General features: G+C 42.7%; 2 non-coding genes across 2 annotated transcripts; both read right to left on the bottom strand.

Moving 5' to 3' along the window:
* Positions 1-9,452: 9,452 nt before the first annotated feature.
* Positions 9,453-9,636, bottom strand: LOC140274384 (U2 spliceosomal RNA). The gene has a single exon (XR_011908339.1). It is a non-coding gene; the product is annotated as a U2 spliceosomal RNA (small nuclear RNA).
* A 308-nt stretch (positions 9,637-9,944) lies between these two features.
* LOC140274150 (U5 spliceosomal RNA) lies at positions 9,945-10,058 on the bottom strand. Its single transcript, XR_011908129.1, has one exon. It is a non-coding gene; the product is annotated as a U5 spliceosomal RNA (small nuclear RNA).
* Positions 10,059-10,693: the final 635 nt, after the last annotated feature.

Genomic DNA, 10,693 nt, shown 5'->3' with positions numbered 1-10,693 from the left:
ACCTTTTTTTTTACCCATTTTTCAGGTATTATGGGTGGACATTCACACCTTCTTGCAGCTGAACACCTCCTCTCCCACTTATGATCATGTGTGGTTTGATTTTCGAAAATGTTCTTTCATGTTTTCTAGCAATTATTGATGGACATTTAGACCTTCTTGCAGCTGAACACCACCTCTCCCGATTTTGATTATGTATGGACCGGCATTTTTACCTTTTCTAACACATTTTTCAGCAATTATGGTTGGAGATTCACACCTACTCACAGCCGAACAACTCCGCTACCGCATTTGATGGTGTATAGTCGGGCATTCTCACCCTTTCTCATCAGCTTTTTGCAAATTATGATCTGACATTCACACCTACTTCCAGTCGAACAGCTCTGCTCCCGCTTTTGATTATGTTTGGTTAGATATTCAAACCTTTTCTTAACTGCTTTTTACAAACTTTGGTCGGACGTTCACAATATCTTGCAGCCGAACACCTCCGCTTCCGCTTTTGATGGTGTATATTCGGGCATACGAACCTTTTCTTACCCGCTTTTTACAAACCAAGGTCGGACTTTCACACCTTCTCTTAGCTGAACAACTCCGCTCCCTCTTTTGATTGTGTACAGTCGGGTAATTTAACCTTTTCTTACCCGCTTTTTACCATCTATGGTCGGACATTCACACCGTCTTACAGCGGAACACCTCCGCTCCCTCTTTTGATGATGTATGGTTAGGCATTCGCACCTTTTCTTACCCATTTTTCAGTAATTATGGGTAGACATTCACACCTTCTTGCAGCTGAACACCTCCTCTCCCGCTTATGATCATGTGCAGTTTGATATTCGAAAATTTTCTTTCATGTTTTCTAGCAATTATTGATGGACATTCAGACCGTCTTGCAGCTGAACACCTCCGCTCCCACTTTTGATGGTGTATAGTCGGGCTTTCGAGCCTTTTCTTCCCCGTTTTTTACAAATTATGGATGGACATTCAGACCTTCTTGCAGCCGAAAACCTCCACTCCCTCTTTTGATCATACATTGTCGGGCATTCGCACCTTTTCTTACCCGCTTTTTACAAACCATGGTCGGACTTTCACACCTTTTAGGAGCCGAACAACTCCGCTCCTGCTATTGATTGTGTACAGTCGGGTATTTTAACCTTTTCTTATCCGCTTTTTACCAACTATGGTTGGACATTCACACCTTCTTACAGCAGAACACCTCCGCTCCCTGTTTTGATTATGTATGGTTTGACATTCGCACCTTCTCTCACCCGCCTTTTACTATGGTCGGCCATTCACAGCTTCCTCTCCACCATACTTGTATGGTGGGATATTCACACCCACTTGCATCCGAAGACCTCCGCCCCCACTTTTGTTGATATTTAGTCGGTCATTCGCACCTTACCCGCTTTTGGCAAACTATGGCCTTCTTGCAGCCAAACACCTCTGATCTCGCTTTTGATGATGTAAGGTTGGGCATTCAGACCTTGCTTCACCTGCTTTTCACCAAATATAGTCGGACATTCACACCCACTTGCATCCGAAGACCTCCGCCCCAAATTTTGTTGATATTTAGTCGGACATTCGCACCTTACCCGCTTTTGGCAAACTATGGCCTTCTTGCAGCCAAACACCTCTGATCTCGCTTTTGATGATGTAAGGTTGGGCATTCAGACCTTGCTTCACCTGCTTTTCACCAAATATAGTCGGACATTCACACCTTCTTGCAGCCGAACACTTCCGCTCCACCTTTTGATGATATATGGTTAGGCATTCGCACCTTTTCTTACCCATTTTTCACTAATTATGGGTAGACATTCACACCTTCTTGCAGCTGAACACCTCCTCTCCCGCTTATGATCATGTGCAGTTTGATATTCGAAAATTTTCTTTCATGTTTTCTAGCAATTATTGATGGACATTCAGACCGTCTTGCAGCTGAACACCTCCGCTCCCACTTTTGATGGTGTATAGTCGGGCTTTCGAGCCTTTTCTTCCCCGTTTTTTACAAATTATGGTTGGACATTCAGACCTTCTTGCAGCCGAAAACCTCCACTCCCTCTTTTGATCATACATTGTCGGGCATTCGCACCTTTTCTTACCCGCTTTTTACAAACCATGGTCGGACTTTCACACCTTTTAGGAGCCGAACAACTCCGCTCCTGCTATTGATTGTGTACAGTCGGGTATTTTAACCTTTTCTTACCCGCTTTTTACCAACTATGGTTGGACATTCACACCTTCTTACAGCAGAACACCTCCGCTCCCTGTTTTGATTATGTATGGTTTGACATTCGCACCTTCTCTCACCCGCCTTTTACTATGGTCGGCCATTCACAGCTTCCTCTCCACCATACTTGTATGGTGGGATATTCACACCCACTTGCATCCGAAGACCTCCGCCCCCACTTTTGTTGATATTTAGTCAATCATTCGCACCTTACCCGCTTTTGGCAAACTATGGCCTTCTTGCAGCCAAACACCTCTGATCTCGCTTTTGATGATGTATGGACCGGCATTCTTACCTTTTCTAACACATTTTTCAGCAATTATGGTCGGAGATTCACACCTACTCACAGCCGAACAACTCCGCTCCCGCATTTGATGGTGTATAGTCGGGCATTCTCACCCTTTCTCATCAGCTTTTTGCAAATTATGATCTGACATTCACACCTACTTGCAGTCGAACAGCTCTGCTCCCGCTTTTGATTATGTATGGTTGGATATTCGAACCTTTTCTTAACTGCTTTTTACAAACTTTGGTCGGACGTTCACACCTTCTTGTAGCCGAACACATGCACTCCTGCTTTTGATGATGTATGGTTGGGCATTCGCACCTTTTTTTTACCCATTTTTCAGGTATTATGGGTGGACATTCACACCTTCTTGCAGCTGAACACCTCCTCTCCCACTTATGATCATGTGTGGTTTGATTTTCGAAAATTTTCTTTCATGTTTTCTAGCAATTATTGATGGACATTTAGACTTTCTTGCAGCTGAACACCACCTCTCCCGATTTTGATTATGTATGGACCGGCATTTTTACCTTTTCTAACACATTTTTCAGCAATTATGGTTGGAGATTCACACCTACTCACAGCCGAACAACTCCGCTACCGCATTTGATGGTGTATAGTCGGGCATTCTCACCCTTTCTCATCAGCTTTTTGCAAATTATGATCTGACATTCACACCTACTTCCAGTCGAACAGCTCTGCTCCTGCTTTTGATTATGTTTGGTTAGATATTCGAACCTTTTCTTAACTGCTTTTTACAAACTTTGGTCGGACGTTCACAATATCTTGCAGCCGAACACCTCCGCTTCCGCTTTTGATGGTGTATATTCGGGCATACGAACCTTTTCTTACCCGCTTTTTACAAACCAAGGTCGGACTTTCACACCTTCTCTTAGCTGAACAACTCCGCTCCCTCTTTTGATTGTGTACAGTCGGGTAATTTAACCTTTTCTTACCCGCTTTTTACCATCTATGGTCGGACATTCACACCGTCTTACAGCGGAACACCTCCGCTCCCTCTTTTGATGATGTATGGTTAGGCATTCGCACCTTTTCTTACCCATTTTTCACTAATTATGGGTAGACATTCACACCTTCTTGCAGCTGAACACCTCCTCTCCCGCTTATGATCATGTGCAGTTTGATATTCGAAAATTTTCTTTCATGTTTTCTAGCAATTATTGATGGACATTCAGACCGTCTTGCAGCTGAACACCTCCGCTCCCACTTTTGATTGTGTATAGTCGGGCTTTCGAGCCTTTTCTTCCCCGTTTTTTACAAATTATGGTTGGACATTCAGACCTTCTTGCAGCCGAAAACCTCCACTCCCTCTTTTGATCATACATTGTCGGGCATTCGCACCTTTTCTTACCCGCTTTTTACAAACCATGGTCGGACTTTCACACCTTTTAGGAGCCGAACAACTCCGCTCCCGCTATTGATTGTGTACAGTCGGGTATTTTAACCTTTTCTTACCCGCTTTTTACCAACTATGGTTGGACATTCACACCTTCTTACAGCAGAACACCTCCGCTCCCTGTTTTGATTATGTATGGTTTGACATTCGCACCTTCTCTCACCCGCCTTTTACTATGGTCGGCCATTCACAGCTTCCTCTCCACCATACTTGTATGGTGGGATATTCACACCCACTTGCATCCGAAGACCTCCGCCCCCACTTTTGTTGATATTTAGTCAATCATTCGCACCTTACCCGCTTTTGGCAAACTATGGCCTTCTTGCAGCCAAACACCTCTGATCTCGCTTTTGATGATGTAAGGTTGGGCATTCAGACCTTGCTTCACCTGCTTTTCACCAAATATAGTCGGACATTCACACCCACTTGCATCCGAAGACCTCCGCCCAAAATTTTGTTGATATTTAGTCGGACATTCGCACCTTACCCGCTTTTGGCAAACTATGGCCTTCTTGCAGCCAAACACCTCTGATCTCGCTTTTGATGATGTAAGGTTGGGCATTCAGACCTTGCTTCACCTGCTTTTCACCAAATATAGTCGGACATTCCCACCTTCTTGCAGCCGAACACTTCCGCTCCACCTTTTAGTGTTCTATCACACCTTTTTCTTCACCGCATTTTATACATTATGGTTGGAAATTTTCAACCACTCTCATCCGAAGACTTCTCCTCCCGCTTTTGTTAATATATTTGAACTTTAGTTGGACATTCAAACCTTCTTGCAGCTGAACCACCTCCGCTCCCTATTTTGATCATATATGGTCTGGCAATACTACCTTTTCTTACCCGTTTGTGAGTAATTATGGCTGGACATTCACACCTACTTGCAGCCGAACACAACCTCTCTCGCTTTTGATGATGTATGGACCGGCATTCTTACCTTTTCTAACACATTTTTCAGCAATTATGGTCGGAGATTCACACCTACTCACAGCCGAACAACTCCGCTCCCGCATTTGATGGTGTATAGTCGGGCATTCTCACCCTTTCTCATCAGCTTTTTGCAAATTATGATCTGACATTCACACCTACTTCCAGTCGAACAGCTCTGCTCCTGCTTTTGATTATGTTTGGTTAGATATTCGAACCTTTTCTTAACTGCTTTTTACAAACTTTGGTCGGACGTTCACAATATCTTGCAGCCGAACACCTCCGCTTCCGCTTTTGATGGTGTATATTCGGGCATACGAACCTTTTCTTACCCGCTTTTTACAAACCAAGGTCGGACTTTCACACCTTCTCTTAGCTGAACAACTCCGCTCCCTCTTTTGATTGTGTACAGTCGGGTAATTTAACCTTTTCTTACCCGCTTTTTACCATCTATGGTCGGACATTCACACCGTCTTACAGCGGAACACCTCCGCTCCCTCTTTTGATGATGTATGGTTAGGCATTCGCACCTTTTCTTACCCATTTTTCAGTAATTATGGGTAGACATTCACACCTTCTTGCAGCTGAACACCTCCTCTCCCGCTTATGATCATGTGCAGTTTGATATTCGAAAATTTTCTTTCATGTTTTCTAGCAATTATTGATGGACATTCAGACCGTCTTGCAGCTGAACACCTCCGCTCCCACTTTTGATGGTGTATAGTCGGGCTTTCGAGCCTTTTCTTCCCCGGTTTTTACAAATTATGGTTGGACATTCAGACCTTCTTGCAGCCGAAAACCTCCACTCCCTCTTTTGATCATACATTGTCGGGCATTCGCACCTTTTCTTACCCGCTTTTTACAAACCATGGTCGGACTTTCACACCTTTTAGTAGCCGAACAACTCCGCTCCTGCTATTGATTGTGTACAGTCGGGTATTTTAACCTTTTCTTACCCGCTTTTTACCAACTATGGTTGGACATTCACACCTTCTTACAGCAGAACACCTCCGCTCCCTGTTTTGATTATGTATGGTTTGACATTCGCACCTTCTCTCACCCGCCTTTTACTATGGTCGGCCATTCACAGCTTCCTCTCCACCATACTTGTATGGTGGGATATTCACACCCACTTGCATCCGAAGACCTCCGCCCCCACTTTTGTTGATATTTAGTCGGTCATTCGCACCTTACCCGCTTTTGGCAAACTATGGCCTTCTTGCAGCCAAACACCTCTGATCTCGCTTTTGATGATGTAAGGTTGGGCATTCAGACCTTGCTTCACCTGCTTTTCACCAAATATAGTCGGACATTCACACCTTCTTGCAGCCGAACACTTCCGCTTTTAGTGTTCTATGAGGCATTCACATATTTTTTTTCACCGTATTTTATAGATTATGGTTGGAAATTCTCACCCACTCTCATTCGAAGACCTCTCCTCCCGCTTTTGTTAATATATAGTCGGGCATTCGAACCTTTTCTTACCCGCTTTTTACAAATTATGGTCGAACATTCACTCCTACTTGCAGCTGAATACTTCCGCTCCACCTTTTAGGTATGTATGGTTGGCATTTGCACCTCTTTTTATACTGATTGCTGAAGATTAAGTTGTTCTTTCTCAAACTACAAATTTTTTTTAATTGTTGAAACTTGATTTGAAGTGGATAAATAAGGAGGACAAACAGTTTTAAGTCAGGCTGATAGAAGGAATTAATTTTATAGCAAAATCTGTATTTCGTCATATGTCGAGAGATGCTTATTTCTGAAGAAGTTCTTTCTCATTCTACAAAGTACAACGTTGTTTATCGTTGAAACTTGATTAGACATGAATATATATGAAGGACAAAGCAGTCTTAACTTGGTTTGAGTTAATGAATTCTTTTTATAGGAGAATCCGAATTCGTGCATAACTCATAAAATAGAGCTTATTTTCGGATTCCTGAAGAATGAGTCTGGTTCTTTCTCATAATACAAAGTTTGTTGTTTATTGTTGAAACTTCATCAGAAGTGAGGAAATAAATGAATGCCTATCAACAAATGTGGGATCTAAACTCTAGTGCTTCCTCTAAAATAATTTCCTTTCTCAATTTAGAAATGTGTGTGTGTAAGTCACAACACCCGTGACTCCAAAACGGCTTTCTTTTCTCTACACTCTGCACTATGAGCACACACACCAAATCAGAAAGGCTTTTTTTCTCTCTTTTCTACATTATGGACTGTGGGGACACAAAACCGCTCTCTCTCTTTTTTTTTTTTTATCGTGTGCCAGGGCGTTGTCTCACGTATTAGATTATGCTTAAGATACGAATGGGTTTATCAGTCACATCAGAATCCATACATACTGATCCTCCCGTAATAAAATGGTCGGATCTTATCAAACACACTTTGTTTCTTGTGACAATCAAGTCAGCGAAACAGCGTATACACGTCAAGACACTGAATCAAGTTTGCCACAAGAACTCATAAGTTTGGCAGTATTGCTCTGCCGTCAGCAATCATACACCCATTTTATTTTCGTGAGACATGTGCAAACACCTGTTCATCTACTGTTCTATCACTATGAATTAGTGATCTATTATCAATAAGGATACTTCTACAACTACTATCAAAGTATGTCCGGACTTCTTATGTTGTCAGTTGCTATATATGAATAAGTGGGTAGCTACTGACAAGCATTAAGCATGTCACACAGCCCAAACATATAACATTTCAGGACACACCACACAGTTAACAACCACAGTGAAGTGTCAAAGCCCAAACATGTAATGAAAAAATGAAAGGTATGACCTTTTAGAAGATATACAGCTTTACATGCTAGGGCAAGTACCTTTAGTTGTAGGAGGGGATTTTAACTGTATCTTGAGCAGGAAAGATAGAAAAAGAGCAGGGGTAGATTTTAAAGTGGATAAGACTTCGATTTTACTTCAGGGCATATGCAGGGATTTTAAGCTTACTGACTGTTTTAAAACCATGCATCCCAGAGAGGAGGGCTTCACCTGGTTTAGTCATGATGGCACCAGAGACTCTCGCATTGATTATTTCTTTACTAGAGATTGCCCACCCACTGATGTTAGATTAACCCCTGTTTTCTTTTCAGACCACCTTATGCTCTCCTGCACCCTTTCACCACCTTCTGGTGTGACGGTAGGAAGTGGTCTGTGGAAACTCAACTGTTCCCTGTTGGAGGATGAAATCATAGTCAGTCAGTACAGGGAATGTTATAAAGAGTGGCAGACCCTTCAAGACCTCTACGAAACACATGCACAATGGTGGGAAATGGTGAAGGAAACGACCCAGACTTTTTTTAAACAGCAAGGTAAACGTAAAAAAAGGAAAGAGAATAGATGTATGATGGGACTACATAAACGCTTACAGCGCTACTTTAAACTAAATCAGTGTGGCATAGACTTTAAAGAAGAAATCAAAGATGTCAAAAAGGAAATGTCAGTTTTAGCAGAAATAAAGAGTAAAGGAATTTTTGTAAGAAGCAGGGAGCAGGAAATTGAGGAAGGTGAAAAAGAAAGAAAGTTATAAATAAAAAGGAGTGTATTCAAAATCTAAAAAGAGAAGATGGGTTTTTAACAAAATCCACACAAGAGATGATTGAAACTGTACATACCTTTTATAGTAACATGTACAAAGAGAAACCAGTGCACTTGGAAACATCGGCAGAAATCTTAAAATTCGTTGACAAAACCGTAAAAGAGAATGCACACTTGACACAGAATTTTACTGCTTTAGAGTTAAAAAAATGCCTAACAGGTTTTAAGAGAAGTCGAGCTCCGGGTTTAGACAGGCTTCCTGCAGAATTCTATCTGACCTATTGGGACCTTTTATCATCAGACATTTTAGATGTTTTTAAAGATTTTGAAAAACTCGACCGACTGCCTGACAGTTTTAGAGTGGGAATAGTGACTCTACTTTATAAAAAAAATGATAAGACTGACCTAAAGAATTGGAGGCCCATCACACTTTTAAACTTTGACTGTAAACATTTTAGCAAGGTTTTAGCGACACGGATGTCCTCTGTTTTAGAGGAGGTAATTCACCCAGACCAAGCTTGTGCCATCTCAGGGAGACAACTCACCGACAGCCTCGTACTGATTCGAGACATCATTGATTACGCTAGAGACAGAAACACCCGGCTTGTCATCTTAAATTTAGACTTTGAAAAAGCATTTGATCGGGTCTCGCATCAATATCTCTTTCAGGTGTTGCAGCCATCGAAAAGGGCCCGATTGTTCCTACTTGGTGAGCTTTGCTTGGTTGAGACGCTTGCCCCCCCCCCCCCCGCTCCTCGGCTGACCAAGTAGAAACAATCTATTCGATGGCTGCCTTGTCTTTTACTCTGTGCAAAAGACAAGGCAGCCACAAACACCACGGGAACACCGTATTGAGGCTTTGTTCTGACCACTCATTCGGTGTCGCGTTTCTTTCAAGCAATTCTCCCGGTTAGCCCGCACTCGGCTCGCTCCCAGAGCCGTGTTAAAGTCCACTTCGCATTCACTCTCTTTTCTCAGCAGATTAAAAGAAAGTTTCATCTTGGGCTCCCTGAAACTTCCATCCTACACCGCTGTTTGCTTTTTCACAAGAGCAGAGGAGAGCGCACCGTTCCCAGCGGCACTGCAGTACCGGGTCGAGGCTTGGAGTGAACGGAGCAAGCTTCTTTTTCAACTCCTATTCTTAAAAATCCATTTAATATGTTGTCCTCGTATAGAGGACATATTAAACTGATAAGAACAGATACTACACTTGATCTTAGCCAAAAGGCCGAGAAGCGATAACTGTCCACTGTTTCAGGTCCGAGGGCCCTTGCTGGCACAATGCGCACTTGTAGCAGTGTTCTTTTTATGGCCATAGGTGGCCAGAGTGTCACGTTGCACCTCCGCCCACCCGCTGCACTGAGCACTCTTCAGCCCTTTTAAATGGTATAACTTTGCACTCCCGCATGCTCCAGCAAGCACCATTCAAGCAACAACTTTGCACTCCAGCTTCGAACATCGGCACAGTCGCAACAAGTAAGGCGACTCTACTCAGAGAAGTCACTCTGCAAAGTAGCAAGATTTCTTTTGCACAGACAGAAAGGGCTTCACCCGCAAAGGTAAAGCCTGCCAATAATAGAAACAACTCATTAGTGCTGCTCTCCACGGAAGTCTTTAGTAAAAGGCGAAAGACTTGTATGTTATGAAGAGAAACCAGAGTACGATTATCCGTCACTGCGGGAGCAGGGCATCAGGCGTGGTGAGCTTTGCTTGGTTGAGACGCTTGGTTGAGTCGATGGCTGCCTTGTCTTTTACTCTATGCAAAAGACAAGGCAGCAACAAAAACACCACGAGAATCCCGTATTGAGGCTTTGTTCTGACCGCTCATTCAGTGTCGCGTTTCTTTCAAGCAATTCTCCCGGTTAGCCCACACTCGGCTCGCTCCCATAGCCGTGTTAAAGTCTACTTCGCATTCACTCTCTTTTCTCTCTTGGGATTGGGATTGGGATTTTATCTATAAAATGAATTCCTTCACTCAAACTATGTTAAAACTGCTTTGTCGTTCATATTTACCATGTCTAGAAAGATTTATACAAAAAAAACAACGTTGTACTTTGCAGTAAAAGAAAGAGCAAATCTAAAGTTTCAGGAATCCGAGAATAAGCTTACTTTCATGAGTGCTTCACGATTTCGGATTTTGCTATAAAATTAATTCCTTCACTCAAACTAAATTAAAACTGCTAAACCGCTAATCTGTTACATGTAAGGCAGATGTCAAATTCACCGAAATAGGATCTAAGGGTATTCGGCCAATCGAGCTGTAGCAGCTTCGGTAAAAGAGTATAAGTTGAAGAGTT

Source organism: Leuresthes tenuis, unplaced genomic scaffold, assembly GCF_036924035.1.
Source record: "Leuresthes tenuis unplaced genomic scaffold, fLeuTen1.0.hap1 SCAF_17, whole genome shotgun sequence".
Classification (NCBI taxonomy): domain Eukaryota; kingdom Metazoa; phylum Chordata; class Actinopteri; order Atheriniformes; family Atherinopsidae; genus Leuresthes; species Leuresthes tenuis.
Note: the sequence above shows the minus strand (reverse complement) of the source record. Positions and strands in the feature narration are given on the sequence as shown.